Source organism: Mauremys mutica, chromosome 10 (assembly GCF_020497125.1).
Source record: "Mauremys mutica isolate MM-2020 ecotype Southern chromosome 10, ASM2049712v1, whole genome shotgun sequence".
NCBI classification, from domain to species: Eukaryota; Metazoa; Chordata; order Testudines; family Geoemydidae; genus Mauremys; species Mauremys mutica.
In genome coordinates, this window is record NC_059081.1 from 9,899,317 (window position 1) to 9,920,761 (window position 21,445).

The window sequence follows — 21,445 nt, forward strand, 5'->3', positions numbered from 1 at the left end:
CTGCTGACACCTGACAGAGAGCAGTGGCTGGCTTCTGGACCGGGCTCCGAGAGGCAGGTGCCGCTGCCTTGGGGGGCATCCTATCTGCCCCCCTGCTGTGCCCTGATTGCTCTGGCCCTGGCCCCTCGCTAGGGGGACCGACCCCTCTCCAACCTGGCCCCTTGCTCTGAGAACCTACCCCCTGCACCCCGCTGTGCCCCAATGGGGCAGGTGGGCAGGCTCTGTGTCAGCTCCTCCCAGCCTGGCTCTGCAGGCGGCAGGTGAGGCCCGGGAGAGAGGGGAGTGAGCGGGCGGGGGGTGGGATAGCGAGCGATGGAGAGACAGGAGTGAGCGGGGGGGCAGGACTTCGGGGGAAGAGGCGGGGCCGGGATGGGGCCTCGGGGGAAGAGGCGGGGCCGGGATGGGGCCTCGGGGGAAGTGGCAGGGCCGGGGGCATGGCAAGGGGGTTTGGTTTCCAGCAATTAGAAAGTTGGCAACCCGGCGGACACGTGGCGGCTCCCGTGAGGGGAGACAGGTGTGAGAGCCGGAGCTGGAGAGCTGCAGGCAAGGAAAGCAAGCGCAGTCAGGCAGGAGGGAGCTTCATGGGTCTCCCACCCAGCCCCAGTAACTTTCAGCACCCCACCTTCATCACCTGGCCCTGGGCTGCAGCAGCAGCTCCGAGAGGGAAAATGCTCCTGAGCAGCCCCTTCCTGGCCTGGGGCAGCTGGTAAGCACAGGGGGAGCGAAAGGGGGATTATTCCTGCCTCACAAAGCAGTGGCAGATACCGGAATCCGGGGGGACTGGAGTCCAAGGGGAGCTGGGGGAAGGTGAGAGTCCCCAGTGGACGCTCTTGCAGCCAATGCACCTGGCATTCTGCAAGTGTCTGGACCCTGCGGCGTCCTGCGTGCGCCCGTGCAAACTTGTCCAGTGCACTGGGCACTTGCAGTGAGGCGGGGGCTGGCCGTGCACATTTTGGCCCTGCTGGTAGTGCCGCAGGGCTCGCTTGGGAGCCAGGGGCAGAGCATGCCGCGTTCGGCCTTTCCTGAGAAGCTGGCACAGTTGGGCAGCGTGGGGGCAGCTAGGCACGGCGCCCTGCAGAGTGCTGGGGGCGGCAGGGGTCAGAGGTAGAGGCTCCAGGACTGCGCTCCACTGCAGGCAGGTACCATGCTCCTGGAGAGGCACACAAGCAACGGGTGAGGAATAAAGGGGGAGGCTACAGCCATTGCAGGGTCCGTGACAGGGCTAAGGCTGGCTGCAGGCGGGAGGGATTTATGGTGCCATGTAGAGAGTAATAAATATTTGGGGGCCAAAATACTTGTGCATTTTCTACTTAAGCAATTTACTGCGTTGGGACTGGCCATCAACGTTTACAAATGAGTCCTGGTCCAAAAAAAGGTTGGTCTAATCTGTCTCGTACGGAGTTTTTAGTGGGCTTTGCAGACTCATGAACTATTTCAATAAGCTACAATTAAAGAACTGATTATGTTTTAATCCCATAGACCCAGACTCCTTGCTAAAGTAATAAAACCTTACTGGGCATTTGGTATTACATTATACCCTTGCCACTTCTGGTTAGGATATAGCTGTTTTGAAGCATCTCATCCTATGCTTCAGTTGTTCCCCACGGGGAGAAATGTTGCAGCAATTTCTGTAAAATTCCAGGCATCCTGCGGAGGGTTAAACAAGGATGCTTCATTATCCTACTCAGTTTTCAGCCTAGCAAGGCAGAACACTGCACCAGTGATTTATTTTGCTCACTTAGCTCTCTTTTTAACTTCATCAAAGGTGTGTCTTCTCTTTTGTTCCTCAGCACCAGGTTCTGGAAATAGCTATTTTAGCAGAACTGTGATATAACTATCCAATTTTTCTAGCTTGTATGAGGATGAGATTTCTTGCTCTGGCCAGAAATAAGTTCATAATAATTGGTCTAGCAAAACTGCCAGGGAGGTGCCCTCTCTCATCTGTGCCCCCCCCCTTCACCCAGATTCTCTCCGTGTGCTGTCTCATTTGGCAAGGGCGTATCACGGCTTTTTAGCTGTAACAGTGCTCTCAGCACATTTTCTTAGAATAATTGCAGATGAGGCAGATTTATAGTGAATAGACTTTTAAAGAGACTTTCATCTTTCAAATGATGCAGAAGTCAGGCCTTGATCGTATGTGGTCATTGTGGCCCTAATTCAGGAAAGCACTGAAAACACATGCTTAATTCCAGTCCTATTCCGGATGGCCCTTAGGCACATGCTTAACTTGATGTGCTTAAGAGCTGTGTTAAATAGGGTTGCTGTCCAGAATCAGGGCCTGCCAATCCCATGGCACTTTTCATGAGAGATGACCAAATTACTTAGTTTCCAGATAATTGCATTCTGCTTCCCGACATTTCTTCTGCCATTTCAATTGGGTCTGATGTTTGCCTTCAGTTCCTGTCCTAAACCATTGCATAGTTGCAATGGTTCTGTATATGTTTTGGCTAATGTTCTGTGTGCTGTTGAACAGCTGCTGGGTTCCACCCCAGAGGAAGCTACATCTCACTGGGGAGTAAAGGATATAGAAAACCATCTATTAGGTCACCCAGCGCACTCTTCTGAGCCCAGTTCAGGATTATGCCCTTTGCTTCTTTTCATCTTATTCTCCTCTTGCCATGACTCTGTTGGTTCTTTCCCCTCAAGGCAGTCTTCTTGCTTTCCTAATCCTTTTTTATGATACATTGAGAATCAGCTCAGCGGCTGCTGAAGTGCTCTGCTATGATGCTGTTTGACTCGCTTCCAAAGTGAAGCACTAATAAAGGGACCTTCTTCCTCCTCCTCTCCCCCCGAAAAGTGGTGGGATGAAGGGCAAGCTCCAGCAACACCGAGCAGACTCAAGTTGAAATTATTGGAGCATTTAAATTTTTATAAGCTTTGAATTTGGAAGCAGTTTGGGGTTTCAGGGCTTGTGCAGAGTAAAAAGCAATTGCAAATTATTGGAGCACTTTCCTAGGGAAGCGATCAGCAGGCTGCGCACTGACAACTGATTTGCAAGAGGAAGAGTCTAGTGGCCAAATGAGGCTTTCTTAAAAGCCACGTCTCCTCCAAAATCTCCTTTTTAAAATGTTTTTTAGCTCATTGGCAGCATTAGCAGAGGATGTCGCACACTCTGACTTCAAATTACAGGCATCATTCCAAACTCATAAAAGATCCATTTAGCATGTGATATGAATCTGTAAATTTCAGATGCCATATTGCACCATTCCAAACTTCTTTATGTACCAAGCCATGATGATAAAATTAGGGCAAAATAATCAGAGTTGTTCATTGTTTTTGTGTGTGCCATTAAAATTACTGTAGACTCATGAAATGATATAATAAACCACTTGTACTAACCCGGGCCTGATCCTGCAGACCCAGCAGGGTTTATTTGTATAAATTGGAACAATCCAGGAGGGGAAAAGGTATGCAACATCCAGCAGTCAACACTGCATGGCTCCAGTTTTACATCAGTATAACCCCAGTAAGGCCCTTGGTCTCCCTAAAAAGCATTAAGGGTCAAAGATTTAAGGCCCAATTCTGCATGATGTTTAGCACCTTCCCACTCTCAGAAATCAAGTTGAATTGTATTTTGATTTCAGTGAGAGATGAGGGAGCTCAGCTTGCTGGTCAACATGGAAAACAAACCCGGTCCATTTCCAGTGCTCAGGAGCTAGAGCTGATCTGGATTAGTTTCCAACCCAGGATTCCTTCGGAGATAAAGGCTATGAGATCTGCAGAAAGGTTCCTGAAGAAATGGTTCTGCAGCGTTAATGCTGTGAGCCAGAAATTCACTCACTTAAGTTAAAATGCAACAAATTTAATGCATCAAATGAGAAAATGAATGATACACTCAGTACAGCAGGTCCTGTTGGATACTAAATATCCCCTCCAGGCTAGGCCTGGGAGACAGAGTGAGATTGTGAGAGAAGCACATTTGCTGGATGTTTCTGCTAAAATGATCTGCTGTCAGAAAGCTGATGGGGTTGATATTGAATGGCCATCTTTAGGTTTCAGGGTTAATATCCAATTGAGATATAAGGGTGTTTTCCTCCTCTTCACATTCGCAAGTTTATCTTCACAATCACGAGAAACTTTTTTTAAACGAAAGCAGCACAGTTCCATGGCAACTGCCATGGCTGCTAATTGTGGAATACACATGCACTGCATTTCATGTGCACAACAGTCACTGTTTTTAAATGATTTCAATAGCAGCACTATTGGCTTGTCTTCACGGCAACAGGTAGCTCGATTTAGTGTGCTCAAGCTACTGTACTCGCTAGCCTAGTGCAAACGAGAGTGTCCACACTTCAAAACAACATTGGAGTTCCACAGAGTCATTGGATTAGCACCACAGAGTCATTGGATTACATACTGAGGAGTTGTAACTTGAGCTGCTGCATCTCCACTGCATTACTAGCTCAAGCTTCAGCAGCATTCAAGCTTCAACCCAAGCCCCACCGCCCCCCACAATGGGACAGCTAGCTCAAGTATAAAGCACCACTTAACCTGAGCTAGAGATTTTTGTGTGTGGATGGGAGTTACAGCAGAGGTAAAATTCGAGGTATCACTTGAGCTACCCATGCTATGAAGACACACTCTGTGAGCTTTCTTGGTCCCTGGTGTGGAATAGTTTGGCCAGAACTTTCTATGTTGATCACCAGATTTTCAAGTGTTCATAGTAGTAACACTGAGATGCCCTGTGTGCAAACTACTGGATGAGGCGCACTTTTGAGGCGCTGGCCTGCATTAACTTCTGGGAGGTGCAAGCAGGCTGTATAATTGCCTCCTGGTACTGATAACTAGTTGCCACACATTCCATTCTTTCCATCTAGCCTGTGGGGTTAATTAAAGTTTAAACATGGAAGCGGTTCAGACAAGCAGAGGCCTAATACAGGGAGCCTTCATTGGCACTGTCATTTTCCACCCCTCTGTCAACACTGGGTCATGCCTGGTGCCACCAACAATTCCCTCCTTTGAGAATACTCAACAAACCTTTGGCTGAGTGTTCTCATATACTGTGGACAAAACGTAATTGAGTTCTATGGAGCTGGGGCTGTTAATGAGAGGGTACATAGGGACCTTTGGGACACGGGGGGTACAAAGTTTACGAAGGAGCAGTTTAAAACAAGCAGATTAAAAACAAACCAACATGGGGATGGAGTGGGCTCTTTCTCTGAGAATGTCTGAGTCTTAGGGAAGGTTTTCATCATATCAAAGATTCCTGTTGATTAAAGACCATTAACTGTTCTGCCACTTTGAACTGCCAGAGATGTGCTTTCCCGCATGCATTCCAGAATTGCAAATGTAGTGAGCCCGCTTGAATTACCACTGGCATTTGTTAAAAAAAGATTCTTCTAAAAAACCAGATACTCGTAACTAAACTAGATTAATAATAATGGTAACATCACTTGATTATTGAAGCAAACCAGCCATTTCCTAATGCGGGCACCTAAATTCATCTCTCTTGCAAGTGCTTCCCAAATGAATGATGCGGAATCCTGTCTCATGCTTTGCCTTGACAAGGGCTCACAATGTATTACAGAACTTACAGGAAATAAAACAATCACCGTGCTAAGAAAAAAATTGCTCATTCCCAGCCTGCTGGGAGCATTACACGCCTGGCTCAGCTGATCAACATGGAAATGAACCAACGCTATGCCTTCTGAGGGCATTCTTAAAGAGACACTCTCTTGGTTGCTAACCGGTCTAGGACTGTCAGCTTTACTTCATAGCCTTAGTATGCAAAAGGCTGTCAGACTCTGAAACGAAGGATATAGTCCACTCAAAACAAGATGTCCTAAATTCCTGCTGAGTACACTTGTGTAACTGAAAGGAGAATTTGGCCCAGGGTCTTTAAAAAAAATGACTAAAACAAACCCCCTCAGAAATAAGAATTCCTAATACATGTGATGCTCCCTTTTCCCCATCAGACCATTAGAGCCTGGTGTTGTTCCGCATGAAATTACCCATTCACACCCAACCATTAAACCAGTTAAATTCTGCTCTCTGTTATACCAGTGTGCACTGGTCTCACTGGGGTTGCATCGCTCAGAGCAGAATATATCCTGGGTGCTCTAACGCTGTTGTATGTGCCCCTCCTTCCTTTTTTGCACTGGATGATATCTTGTCTCTATCTTTCTAGCACTGTGATGCCTCTCGCCTGGGTTCTGATTCTCCCAAGCCATTTCTTCCCCCTCTGTGTGTTGTAGATCTCTCTTAGGAGATGATTGTTCACTCCTTGGGAGCCTTATTCTTCATTGGTTTGACTGCTCTCCTGATTTTTATTAATGGTGACATCCATCCCCGTGTTTATTTCATCTCTTCAATCTCCTCTATTGTTCTGGGCTTCTCATCTGGTTCCCCCTGGTTCACGCTGTCAAACTATTGACACTTCAATCTTCTTAGTCATGGATTCTCATGATTGCTCCTTGTGCTCCCTCGGTTTCAGTCTAAGCACACGCATGCCACAGAACCTTAAACAGAGTAAACTAAGCAAATCGTTAGAGCCAGGGTAGTCTTCAAAGGCACTGTCTTCATCAAAGAGTGAGATTCAGCTAGTTCCTTTGAGAAACCGATCTGATGAGCCAGTTTGTACTGTGTATGTGGTATTATAGATCTCATGGGGAGTGGGATTAAACATCAAAAGACAATGAGCTGTAGTTCGTTTAGAGAGCTAGCAAGAGATTTCTAGAACTCAGTAGTCACTTATTTGTCTGAACAAAATAAAACCCCAAGCCTGTAAAATGCTGAGCAACTTTCTGCAAATTACTAAGTGCCTACAACTCTCAGAGACGTCTAGGGTGGCATTTGTAAACTGGATCTCTTGCAGTTTGATTTGTGTGCAATGTACCTTTAAATTGAGTGACGACCCTGCTAACGATGCAGCTGCCATTTTAGGTTCAGATGCAGCCAGTTACAGGAGAGACAAACACAACGTGTTCTCTCTCATGCAGACCTTCCTTTTTCCTCTTTTGTAGTTCTAATATACAGTAAAGGGCAGTTAAACTGAAAGCCTCTGGTTGCCCATGGCATATGGAAAAGCATAACAAGTGGGCACTCAGCACTAGGGTGACCAGACATAATTGGGAGCGTCCCGATATTTGGGTGGTTGTCCCGCATCCCGACCAATTCTTGGTCGGGACACAATTTGTCCCGATATTTCTCGTCTTTTTTTTTTTCTTTTGCTCTGCTGGTAGCATCGGCTTTTATTTTTTTCCGCTCTGCTGGCGGACCCTCCCCTCTCCCCCCCATGTGTCCCGATATTTTCTTCATCTCATCTGGTCACCCTACTCAGCCCTTGCAGGATGGTTTCAGAGCTTGATTATAATATATAGAGCCAGTCCAGCAGGACCTGTTCAGATAAAAGTCCTGGGAGAAGTCAATGTTAACTTGCAGTATTGGGTTGTGTATTGGAAATGATCATTGTACTGTGAAAAATGCAAGTCAGGTGTCCCGATCTATTGATATTCAGTTATTGTAATAGACTTTAAATTGAACTGAGTCTTTTGAACCTGCTTTCACATCCATAGAATCATAGTTTTTAAGTCCAGGAGGGAACATTGTGATTTAAGGCCAATTTGCATCTTTGCTAAACTCTAACCAATTCATAATCTAAACCGGCCAACTCAGTGCAAGCTACAAATATTTGAGGCTTCTCATCCTGCAGTCCCATGGCCTGATTTCCATTAACTTCAATGGGCTCTGAATCTGGCCCCCTGATGCAGAGAAAACTGAATCCAGCAGGCACATTGCCTCCTCTATGGCTGCAGGCTCTGAGCTGGAAGGTGTATGCTGATTGCAATAAGGCAGGTTTTTTTCATAATTTCTTTTGAGGAGCATATATTCTGCATTTTAATTACAGCTCTTAGGCTATAAGGAAATAGCTTGAGCTGCAATTGATCTTGTTTTTCAGCCAGGAAGCTTGTTTTTCATCTATTATAATAATAAATGTGCTGCTGATAATGGCTTAGGTGTAATATAGTGCGGCTTTGTAGTGTGCATTGGTTCTGGAACACCAGGATTTTCTTATTATGCATTATTGATTTGACAGTTTGCAAATATTTAACAAACAAATTATCAGGCTTGCTTTTCCCCCTCCCCCTGGCGTTTTGGTTTGAAATCTCAATCTTTTTGACAGCCAGAGCTGGGATTAGTAATTATTTTGTTTAAAACATAATTTTGTTGCAGGTAATTTTGTCCTCCGTGCTTACAGAAACAATGTGAATAAAGACCAGTGGAAACTTAAATTAAACCCCATCCTGGGAGCAACTTTTTCACCCGTATAGTCCCTTTGAATCTTCTTATCAAAATTCTTATTTGCTTGTTAAAGTATTTAGTCTCTTTCTTTATTCCTTTTATTTATATGAGAACATTAACATTATGATCCTGCAAACAGATCCATTTTTTCCTTCTCACCCTGTGTTTGTCTTGTTTGTGGAGATTGTAAAGTCTTCATATAGGGATTGTCTGATACTGTGTATATGTACAGCACCTGTAACAGGACTGCTACATAAAGGAGATGTCTGTAAATATTAGTTAGTTAATAGATAAGGTGTCAACAGATGGTGTCATCTCTCTGGGATTTGTGGGGCCCTAAAGCTTCTTATTGTGGTGCACTGGAAATGGCTTTCTCTGTACATGCAGCTCTTCACATGGTAAGAGCTTCACCTCTGTACACTCAGGAAAGGGCTCGAGAGGCCTTAAGAGCAATATGTCCAACTGCGGGAGGATTTCTCCGGCTTAAGAGCTTGAGCAGTGTTCTGACTGCTTAGAAATGAGCTCTAGCCTCTCTGGGAGCCTATTACCCCCAATTCCAAGTTCATGTCTAGTTATGGTGATTCCCCAAGTATCACTACACAGGCGGCTCTAGCTTTTTTGCCATCCCAAGCACAGCAGTCAGACTGCCTTCGGCAGCTTGCCTGCAGGAGGTCCCCGGTCCCGCAGTTTCGGTGGCTTCCCTGCGGGAGGTCCGCTGGTCCCATGGCTTCAGCGTACCTGCCGCAGAATTGCCGCCGAATCCGTGTAACTGGCAGACCTCCCACAAGCAAGCCGCCAAAGGCAACCTGACTGCCACCCTCGCAGGGACCAGCAGGGCACCCCCCGCAGCTTGCTGCTCCAGGCACGCACTTGGAGCGCTGGTGCCTGGAGCTGCCGCTGTGTCACTAAAGGAATTGTGGGTAGAAAGCCTATGCAAATGAAGCTCTCTATGGCAGCTCTTTTCCCTTTTTACCAATGAAGGGAGTAAAGAGCTCTTTCCCTCTGGAGCTTCTAGCCATAGGGCATACACTTACTTCACCAGCGTTTGGACTTTATTTCTGACATAAAACTGAATTTGTTTGCAATATTCTGAAACAAAGCACACCTCTACCCCGATATACCGCGACCCGATATAACACGAATTCGGATATAATGCAGTAAAGCAGCGCTCCGGGGGGGCGGGGCTGTGCACTCCGGTGGATCAAGGCAAGTTCAATATAACACGGTTTCACCTATAACGCGGTAAGATTTTTTGGCTCCCAAGGACAGCGTTATATCGAGATAGAGGGGTGTTGCTAACCTCAAATGATCACAAATCTTGAGCTAGGCCCCAAACTTCATGAGGTTCCTTTAAAATCATAAGACTTTTAAAAATTATAACACATTTGGGATTCTCTTTATTTGCCTTCTAGTTTTTAAGGCTGGGGGGCGGGGAAGTCATGTTTTTAACTTTTCTTCACAACAATGAGGGCTAGAAACTTGCTTTTTTATTTAATGAAAGCTGATGAAATAACATGACTCTAGGAGCTTGGGCTTTGAGAAAAACACCAGATCGTTGCAACACCAAAAATGGCAAAAGTTGGCAACACTGGTAAAGTTTGCATATGTAGTTCTGTAATATAGTTACAAGATTTTTTTATAATAAAAATGAAGCAAGATAAGAATAAATATAAGGACACAAAAGCAGGCAAGTGCCACAGCTTGGCCTGAGATAACTCTCTATATAACAAAGACGTAAGGTTTCTAATTCTTAAGTCTTCATTTATTGTTGTATTCGATGGCCAGTAAAATGATACAGCACTCACAGTCTGGTTCATATGCACCTTCTGGTAATTTCCAGTACAAGATCCTAATGCAGCAAAATCTTAAACACTGATCAGGAAACCTCATTAGGAAATAATACCTGTTAGTCTACAGCACACATGTAAGAGGAAAAGGGCACTACGGTATATTTCATCTTAGCTGCACATATGGTTTCAATCTTGGGATAAACTGTATCTTAGACATCTTGAATTTGTAGTTAAATCTTAACCTTATTAGCACTTGTTTAAAACTTTCCTTATGATTACCATGCACCGGCCACATCATATCTAAGAGCTCACGTTAACTATTACTGAGGAATAGGATGACTCAGGGCTTTGCTGAAGGGAGATGGAGCCGTTCACGTCTAAGTAATTTGTTCGTATCTGGCTTAGGTTGGCACTTAAGGGAAGCTGCTACCAGCTGATGGCAGCTTGTTGCCCTAGGTCAGAGGTGGCCAAACTGCAGCTTGTGAGCCGCGTGCAGCTCTTTTACAGGTAAAGTGTGGCTCACGGAGCTCCCACCACCACCCCATTCTCTGCCTTCCAGATGTGGGGGGTGGGGAGCTTGGGGATTCTGCCTTGCGGTGGGATGGTGGGGGCCAGGGCTGGCTCCAGGCACCAGCCAAGCAAACTCGTGCTTGGGGCGGCAGACTCTAAGGGGCGGCATTCCGCCCAATCCTAGGGCAGCACGGCCGCCCTTATTTTTTCTTTTCTTTTTTTTTTGTTCGCCACTCTGGCCGCCCTGTAGGGGGCGGTGGCACGGAGGAGGGCAGCACCCTGCTGGGAGCCGGCTGCGTGCTCCATCTACCCCAGCCGGTGCCGGGTCTGCAGCAAGCCTGGCAGCCCATGTCCTTCCCTCCCCGCTGACTGGAGCGACGCGGAGCCCTCCAGGCAGGCGGCGCGGTGGGAGAGACCGAGTGGTGAGCACCCAGGCTGAAGGAAGCCCTGGCCTCCCTCCCGCTCGTTCCCCCTCCCCCGTGCTAGCCGGGGCGCGCACTCCACTGCCCGGGGCACGTCTGCAGCGCAGGGAGTCCCGCTAGCCAAAAGTTTGCACCCCGGCTCCGGCCGCCCCAGAGGGTTTTTTTGGTTTTTTTTTTGCTTGGGACAGCAAAAAAGCCAGAGCCGGCCCTGGGTGGGGCTAAGGGCTTCTGCCAGAGACAACTGGCACCTGCTGAGAGTGGGAGGCCCCCACAATTTAAAGGTTTAGCCCCCTCAACAGCTTGAGTCATGCCCCCGCTCTTACTCCGAGGGGGGCTTGCAGCTCCCAGGTGTTAGCTCTGCATGGAGATACAGCAGCAACCGGCTAGGAGCTGCAGAGAGGGACTGCTGCTTTAGCTCCACGGGGAGAGGCGGCAGCAAAAGCAGCAGCTCTTCTTGCAGCATCCAGCTGTTTGCCGCTGCCTCTCCCCACTGCCCGCAGCTCCCAGCTTGCTGGGCCCAGCAGCACCATGTGACCAAGCAGGGCCAGCAAACCCTGGCAAAAACTGGGGGTGCTGAAGCCCCAAGCCCCAGCAGATGCGCCCCTGCTCTCCAACTGAAGATTGTCGCATGAGGCTCAGAGGGCCAGGAAGTTTGGCCACCCCTGCCCTAGGTGAAACGAGTTATCGTGTTTTGTGGTAGCATCTAGGAGCCCCAGACAGGGATCAGGGCCCCACTGTGCTAGGCGCTGTACTCAGTTCCGCTCGTAGCAGGCAATTGTTCACACCTCAAATCCACCACTGTGAGCGCTAACTAATGCCCGTGGTAGCAGACTCAGCAGAGATATAGGCTGTGTTGTGCAAATACTATGGCAAGAGGCACTTTGATATAGATTAGATCAAAGGGACCACTAAGACTGACGTGTTTTCAAGAGGTGAACCCCTCCTGGAGCAGGGCTAGGATTTACTGTCAGGGAAGTGCTAGGGAAGCTTGCACCATATGCCTGTTTTGTGCTTACTCTATATACAAATAAAGGATTCCAAGGCCTGATTCTTCACTGCCTTGTATCTTGTGTAGCCACCGACCCTGGGCAAAGGGTAAAATCCTATCATTCTGATTTGCACAGGTATAGGTGCAACCTAGGCTTCAAGGCAGTGGAGAATGCAGTCCCGTGGTCTCCAAGTCTCAATCCAACATCCTTCACGTACACTAACGTCACAATTTATATGACACTAAACTGCAGCCATTTTCTCCTTGGACGTTTTTGAGAAGTTTGCTGATGGTGTATGTGCTGGGTAGCAAAGAGGAGCCATCCTTCTTCTAGGTCCCCCCTTGCCACATGATCTGCTCTGTCACATGAATATCGCTGCCCTGAGATCTGCAGCCCCCATTGGGGAGCAAGATTTTACAAAGTAAAAGGCATTAGTCAGAGTTTTCAAAGTGCACTCACTAGATACACATGCTAAGGATAATGTAGGCCATGTAGTTGTAGCTATGTTGGTCCCAGGGTATTAGTGAGGCAAGGTGGGTGAGGTAATATCTTTTATTGGACAACTTCTGTTGGTGAGAGAGATTTTGAGCCACACACAGCGCTTCTTCAGGTCTGGGAAAGAAACTGGATTTATGGCTTTTTACAACAATATGTATTTCACTAGCCCCTCCTCTTTTTGGCCAATGACTGCAGAACAGAACACTCCACCTTGAAGGATCCCTTACAGTATATGCAAACTACTTGTGCTAAAGATTCGGCTCCACCTTGTGTTTTGCTGGGAATACCTTTCCCAGCTCTCAGTAAACTCAAAAACTTGTCTCTCTCATCAAGAGAAGTTGGTCCAATAAAAGATATTACCTCCCCCACCTTGTCTTTCTAATACCCAGCTTCACCCACCTTGTCACACTACGGATAAGACAGTCCCAGTTACCTGCTGTGCTTACACGTAGCCTGGGAGTTAAACCAGCGATAATGAACCAAGCTGTTCAGCTGCTCTCTCATAATCATTAATTGTGAAGATCCCATCATTCACGTTTGCAATCTATGAACTGTCGTGTCATAATTGATTTTTTTTAAAAGTTCAATTAATTTTCATGGCAAAGCCACAAATAATGCTGTGCAAATAATTCATGCAGAACCTGATCCTGCAGGCCTGGCTTGGGCAAACCTCCCATTGATTTCCATGACAGGAGTTCCACATGGACCCATCCACGTGTAAAAAATTGTGTTTAAAGTTTGTAGATATTTTAACTACTGGATCATCCAGCTAAATTAAAAACCAGATTATTGTACCACAACCATTAGTATCTAGATTGGTCTCTGAGGAGGAAAAAGTTGTAGAAGGTAAATTGAGTGGCACTTTTCACTGCACTGAGAATTAATTCAGACGGTCTATTCTATTTTTATGGATGCGTAGGACTGGAAGGGACCCCGAGAGGTCATCTAGTCAACTCCCCTGCACTCATGGAAGGACTAAGTATTAGACCATCCCTTTGTCTAACCTGCTTTTAAGACTCTCTAATGATGGTTTAGTGCCACAACCGCCGTAGACAATTTATTCCAGTGTTCACCCACCGTAACAGGAAGTTTTTCCTAATGCGAACCTAAACCTCCCTTGCTGCAATTTAAGCCCGTTGCTTCTTGTCCTATCCTCAGAGGTTCAGGAGAACAATTTTTTTCTCTCCTTCTTGTAATAACCTTTTATGTACTTGAAAACTCCTCTCCAGACTAAAAAAACCCAATTTTTGCTATCTTCCCTAATAATTCATGTTTTCTAGACCTTTCATAATTTTTTTTGCTCTTCTCTGGACTTTCTCCAATTTGTCCACATCTTTCCTGAAATGTGGCACCCAGAACTGGACAAAATACTCCAATTGGGGCCTAATCAGTGCAGAGTAGAGCGGAAGAATTACTTCTCATGTCTTGCTTACAACACTCCTGCTAATACATCCCAGAATGATGTTTGCTTCTTTGCAGCAGTGTTACACTGTTGACTCATATTTAGCTTGTGATCCCCAGATCCCTTTCCGCAGTACTCCTTCCTAGGCAGTCATTTCCCATTTTGTATGTGTGCAACTGATTGTTCCTTCCTAAATGGAGCACTTTGCATTTGTCCTTATTGACTTTCATCCTGTTTACTTCAGACCATTTCTTCAGTTTGTCCAGATCATTTTGAATGTTAATCCTATCCTCCAAAGCACTTGCAACCCCTCCCAGCTTGGTATGGTCCCCAAACTATATAAGTGTACTCTGTATGCCATTATCTAAATAGGTTCTATATAGGTTCTTATAGCAAGCTCATCACCATAGTATCTGTGCACCTTCCACTAGTGCACGAAGCAACTTGGGTGCACATTTGTCACACATTGTTTGTTCTCTCATCCTCACCGCAGGGGTAGAAGAGTTGTGCAGGGTGAAAATCTTGTTTTGGTAGGGTTGGTTTTTTTACAATAAATAAATATTCCTGTTCTGTGCTTATATTAGAGAAGGCAGGTCAAAGAAATGCACCTTGCACTTGGGGTGGGAGGTGATGAGGTTTGTGGTGGTCCTTAGTTTGGGGGGAAGGGGAGGGTTCATTTCAAAGCCGAAGCCCCCCCCCCCCGAAGGTTCTGTATCCTGCACAAACACACTTTACCCTTATTGTAGAGAGTTCCACTGTCCAGAGGAGGGGAGTTGGTGACCAGTCTTTGTCCCAGAGCTTTAGATGATCTTTCCTGGGCCCAGGCCAGGGAGTGCTTTGAAAATAAAGAGTGAGACCTTAAACTTGATTTGACATTCCCTGGGGAGCCAGTGTAGCGAACAGAGGACAGGTGTGATGCGCTCACGGGTAGCCCGTGTTGCTAAGGAGATGCACTACTGCGTTTTGTACTGGTTAGAGTTTCCTAAGAGTTGAAGGTTTCATGCCCAGGTATATCACAATGCTGTAGGCCAGTCTAAAGGTGACAAAGGCAGAAATAACTGAGGGCAGGCTTTCACCTGCCAGGATGGGATGGAGTATCTTAGCCACTCCTACTGCACAAGCCTTCAGGCCAAAAGGATCCAGTCTTGAGTGCCTTCTATCGATGCCGAACACCCTCAAGTCCCCCTGGGGGCCTATCTTAGCCCCCCCATATCGCCATTGTATCTGAAAGCCACACACTCTTGAATATGTTTATCCTGTGAGGTAGGGCAATGCTATTATCCCCATTTTACAGATGGGGAACTGAGATACCAAGAAGCTACGGCCTACATCCCCATATAAATCAAGAGGAGTTAGGCACTGAAATACTTTTGAGGCTCTCAGGCTAAGATACTTGTTTAAGGTTACATGGAGCATGTGGTGGAGAAGGGATGTGAAGCTGGGTTTCTCAAGTCCTAGACCAGTGCCCTAACCACTAGGCAACTCTTTCTCTCACAGGCTAAAAAGACCACTTCTTTAGGTATCTGGCTGAAAGAGACCCTTTTGGGCTACAAACGTGGGGCCCTATTCTTCCATTGCAGGGTGAATCAGTCCCAGTATCTTCAATGCGAGTGACTCATATCCTGTGGGGGCAAATAGGTCCTATGATGTCTACATTCTTCACTTGTCCTGTGCTGCCAACTCTCATGATTTTATGAAAGTATTGTTATTTGGTATTTTTCCTGAAGCCCCAGCTTCTGGAGTCATGTGATTATGGGAGAATCTCAGCTTTCATTAAAAAAAAAATCTAACCCTTGTGGTTGAAAATCTGAAGCCTAGTGGTTTGAAACCCAGAAGGAAAATAAAAAGACCCCAAATATGTCATGAATTTTAAGCTTATTTCATGATTTTTGAATGTTTTGTGTTTCATCTACCACATGCTGGGTAATTACATTAGGACTTCACGTTTTTTAAACTAAACAGGCTCTTTATTAAAGCAATTATGTGCAGAGATGTTGCAATTTCAGCTAGCATTCAAGTAATGTGCCCAGAGGTTGACTTCCTGGCCCCTCCTCCAAATCTTCCCTCATGCAGCCTGTGCTTCTCCCCACAGGTTCCCTGCTGGTTGCTACACTTGGCAATGGTAATACGGCAATAATATACAGAACATTTGCTTTGTCAACATGGGTTTGTGATTCAGTGCCAGATTCATTGCCAGGAAGGACAGAAGAAAGGGAGTCAGAGAATAAGGAAAAACTGTACAAAACTGCTGTTAACCCCCATATTGGCCAACGCCTAGAAAATTGGCTCCTCTTTTATCTTAGGCATGCTAGCGGGTCATTGTGGGAAATCTTGCACTGCCCCCTTCTTTGCTATACCACCGAATCCGCTTTCCAGATTTAGTCACTCCAACCACAGTCAGCAGCATTAAATTAACTTTTCTTTTCTTTTCTTTTTAATTTGAAACATTTATGCCCCCAGCCTTTAGCTGGGTTCAGGCAGGAGGCTGGCCAAGCTTTCCCAGATGCGTGCATGCTGCTGGCTCTCTGATGAATGCTGTGCAGCGAATGCAGCCATCTGGCTCCAGAGAGAAATGGCATAACAAATGAAGCTGTGCATGCGTAAGTGAAATATTGATGAAGAGGATCCTTATTGGACAGAGTGCTAATTAAATAAAAGCTGTGTCAACTCATAGCTGACAAGATCTAATTGCTCTCGAGCTGATTTTTAAAGGGGTCAGATTAATAGGCAAATAAAGGGAAAACAGCCTGGATATGCTCCAGGAACAGATCTTGCTAAATCACCCTTCCAACTACACATAGGTTTGTAATACTTTTCTCTGGGGAACAGGGACAGCGAAGGAGAGTTTCTATGCCTCATGTAGTCTGCCTAACAGCACTGCGAGATGCGCACAAGGAGATCCTGCTAGGATGGGAATAATAGCTGTTTATAAGAGGTGGAGGGATGTGCAATCAGGCCAGGAATTCTCAAGTTCAAATCCTCACTCTGACTCTGACTCCCACCCTGGCCTGGGGCAAGTCACTAATAGTCACTCTGTGCCTCAGTTTCCCCACATGTAAAAGGGGATAATAATAATGAGCTACGTCACAGGGTGTTATGGGGGTTGATTAGAGAGGAGTAGATTGTACCTGGCACAAAAATGAGGGGAGAAGGAACAAGGAGCCTTCATCCTCCACTTGTGCAGGGAATGAGTAAAAGGAGTCCATAGGCTGGACTGTGCTCCCATTGACTAGAATTGGAGTTGAGGGTGCTTAGCCCATCTAGGAATCAGGCTTCATGAGTCTAGCAGCATCTGCCTAGTGCATGTTAATTGAGTGGTGTGGGGCCATGATCCACCTCTTTCTTGGACCAGCCAGGATGTGGGACAGTGAATGCTGCACTCTGTACGAGTGTATCACAACAGCTGTGCTTTCTCTGTGCTCTTGGAGGCAGTGTTCTTCAAGGAGCTCCCACTGGGGCAGGGCGGGGGCTGTGCAGACACAATCCAGCCCTTCATGTTTGCAAAGCACTTTGAAGAGGCAATCGCGTATTATGTCTTAGCTGCTAGCAAGCTTTGCAGACAACTCTCTTGCTATTGCAAGCCCTATAGCTTCCCATAAGCAATTATAAACCCTAGTTTAAACAGAGCTGCAACTGTTGGATCCCTCGTGAAGGTGCGTGTGGTAGGTAGAAAAGGGAAGTTCATCAAATCCGGGAACCTAGTGACCCTGCAGAACAGTGCGAGAATCTGGGCTTTTGGCTCAAATGTCCACTATGGGCTTAAATAAGTGGCTCCCTACTAGAGGGCAGGGGCAGAGGGTGGGTTTTCCTCTCATAGAGTTGTTACCAGCCATTGGCAAAGGATGGAGAGCCACAAAACTGCTCCTGTTCCTGGTCTCTGGTCTTCTGCTGACGTGAACATGTTGAGGGATGTGCCAGGAGCAGCCCATAAACTATTGCCCTGGTCCCCATGGTGCACCAGGCACTTATAAGAACATAAGAACGGCCATACTGGGTCAGACCAAAGGTCCATCTATCCCAGTATCCTGTCTTCTGACAGTGGCCAATCCAAGTGCCCCAGAGGGACTGAACAGGTAATCATCAAGTGATCCATACCCTGTTGCTCATTCCCAGCTTCTGGCAAACAGAGGCTAGGGACACCATCCCTGCCCATCCTGGCTAATAGCCATTGATGGACCTATCCTCCATGAACTTATCTAGTTCTTTTTTGAACCCTGTTATAGTCTTGGACATCCCCTGGCAAAGAGTTCAACAAGTTGACTGTGTTGTGTGAAAAATACTTCCTTTTGTTTTTTTAAAACCTGTTGCCTATTAAGTTCATTTGGTGACCTCTAGTTCATGTGTTATGAGAAGGAGTAAATAACACTTTCTTATTTACTTTCTCCACGCCAGTCATGATTTTATACACCACTATCATATCCCCCTAGTCGTCTCTTTTCCAAACTGGAAAATCCCACTCTTATTAATCTCTCCTCATATGGAAGCCGTTCCATCCCCCTAATCATTTTTGTTGCCCTTTTCTGAACCTTTTCCAATTCCAATATGTCTTTTTTGAGATGGGGCAACCACATCCTTATGCAGTATTCAAGATGTAGGCATACCATGGATTTATATAGAGGCAATATGATATAGTATCTATCCCTTTCTTAATGATTCCCAACATTGTGTTTGCTTTTTTGACTGCCGCTGCACACTGAGTGGGTGTTTTCAGAGAACTATTCACAATGATTCCAAGATCTCTTTCTTGAGTGGTAACAGCTAATTTAGACCCCGTCATTTTATATGTATAGGTGGGATTACATTTTCCAATGTGCATTATTTGCATTTATCAACACTGAATTTCATCTGCCATTTTGTTATCCAGTCGTCCAGTTTTGTGAGATCCCTTTGTAGCTCTTCGCAGTCTGTCTGGGACTTAACTATCTTGAGTAGTTTTGTATCATCTGCAAATTTTGCCACCTCACTATTTACCCCTTTTTCAAGATCATTTATGAATTTGTTGACTAGGACTGGTCCCAGTACAGACCCCTGGGGTCATCACTATTTAATTCTCTCCATTCTAAAAACTGACCATTTATTCCTTCCCTTTGTTTCCTATCTTTTAACCAGTTACCAATCCAGCTATATTCACCTCTTGGATCAGATCCTGTGCTCCACTTAGGACTAAATCAAGAATTGCCTCTCGTCTTGTGGGTTCCAGGACTGGCTACTCCAAGAAGCAGTCATTTAAGGTGTCAAGAAACTTTATCTCTGCATCCCATCTTGAGGTAACATGTATCCCGTCAATATGGGGATAGTTGAAATCCCCCATTATTATTATTGAGTTTTTTATTTTAATAGCCTCTCTAATCTCCCTGAGCATTTCACAGTCACTATTACCATCCTGGTCAGGTGGTCGGTAATATATCCCTACTGCTATGTTCTTATTATTAGAGCACGGAATTGCTATCCATAGAGTTTCTATGATACAGTTTGGTTCATTTCAGATTTTTACCTCATTTGATTCTACGCTTTCTTTCATATATAGTGCCACTCCCCCACCAGCACTACCTGTTCTGTCTTTCCGATATATTTTGTAACCTTGTATTACTGTGTCCCATCGATCATCCTCATTCCACCAATTCCACTTCTACTGCCTCTGATTTCCAACAAAGCATCATGGGATTTACAAGCATTGTGGGAACTGAAGCAAAGGCCTGTGTTTTGCAGAAGGTCAGACTAGATGATCATAATGGTCCCTGCTGGCCTTCAGAGCTGTGACTCTAGGAGGAAGGCCATTGCAAATGTGGGTGAATGGTATGAAAAAGCTGGACGCCACCTGACTTAAACCTCTCACCAGTGAGAGGAAGAGGATGTATGTTTTAACATGGAGAGTCACTGGCAGCCTAAATCCCTGAGGAGCCACCTATGCAGAGGTGTAAGGTGAAATCCTGGCCCCATTGAAGTCAATGGCCAAGCTCTCACCCAGGATTTCACCCATAGATACTATAGACTATATTTTGGCATAGCTAGTTATAAGAGGCCTAGCTTGTTTCACATTTAATTTATGGGTTGATGAAGGGGTTCTTAGCATACAGTGCATTTAATTCTGGTTTGGCCTGATTTATGGTGTGATGTGAGCTTCATGGGAAGTTTTTAATTCAGTAGGTGGTGACTCTGATTCAGTAGATGAAGTGTGACTGAGGAGGTGATAAATTTGATTCCAAAGATGATACATCAATTTCAACGTGAAATGCATCAAATTTATCAGGCGGCGTATTTGTTACAGAGTGTGATATACGCGTTAGAGCAATGCCAAGTTATTTTGAAGGATGCCTCCATAGAATTTCTGTTGTTTGCCAAAACGCCTCCCAGTAAAAGAAAGTGGCCTTGGTTGCTGCTGTTTAATTAAACTCTGCAAGACCTTTCGCAAATGTATTAGATTCTAAAATGGCTGTGACTGGAGTCTCCATCAAACTCTAGTCAAAACAATGATGGCAATCCACAACTCAGTACCCAAACCAGGTGAGGCCTTCCCAGGTGCCGCCTAACATACAGCACCTGTGAAGATAATAATAACAATAATTTCTGGCACTTTTATACCATCTCTTTGATTCCAAAAGATACAAGAGTGTTTTTAAAATTGCGGCCCCAGTCCTGCTTCCATTAAAATCAATGGCAAAGCTCTTCCTGATGTCAATAGGAGCAAGATCAAGCCATACAGCTGTAGGGAGAATGCTTCCTCCAGCACTGAAATACAGCCACCTCTGGGGAGGATTACGACAGCTGGGGTTTTCACTGCTGTTGTCAAAGGATTTTATGGAATGCTTGAAGAGAATTCAGACAGCACATTACAAACCAGGGCAATAGAAGGTGATGCTTCATAAAATAATGCATCACAGCAGAAGCTGAGGTCAACTGATGCACTTTCACCAACACTTCCTAGACTGCAGTGTCCGGCGAGGCATGCTGAAAGGGCATTCCCAGTGTGAGACTCTGGGAGTCACTCCTCCTAGAGTCAAATCTAGTGTCCTACTCGGGACAGCATAAAGTCCAAGTTCCTTTACAGGAGGGGGCATATCACCAGTGCTGTTTATTATTGGGAGGAAGGATGAGCCAGGGGTTAGGGCAGCTTGAGATACGGGATACTCAGATTCAAGATCCTGCTCAGCCAAAAATTTCCTGTGTGACTTTGGACAAGTCACTTAGGCCTGGATCCTCAGAAGTATTTAGGTGTCCAACTCCCGTTGATTTCAGCGGGAGTTAGGCCCCTAACTATCTCTGATAATCTGGGCCCTAGTCCCTCTTTCCCTCAGTTCCCCAGCTGTACAATGGGGATAATAGCGCTTTCCTTCCTCACAAGGGTCTTGTGGGGATACATCTGTTAAAGGAGCGTACCGTGCTCAGATACTGTGGAAGTGCCTAAGACAGAAATGGAATACTTCTCCTTTGAGGAAAGTAATGACAGTTAGACTCACCTCCAGCTTCTCGTCCACTGTAATCCCTAGGTGCTTTTCTGCAGAACTGCTGCCCAGCCATTTGGTCCCTAGTCTGTAGCAGTGCATGGGATTCTTTCTTCCTAAGTGCAGGACTCTGCACTTGTCCTTGCTGAAC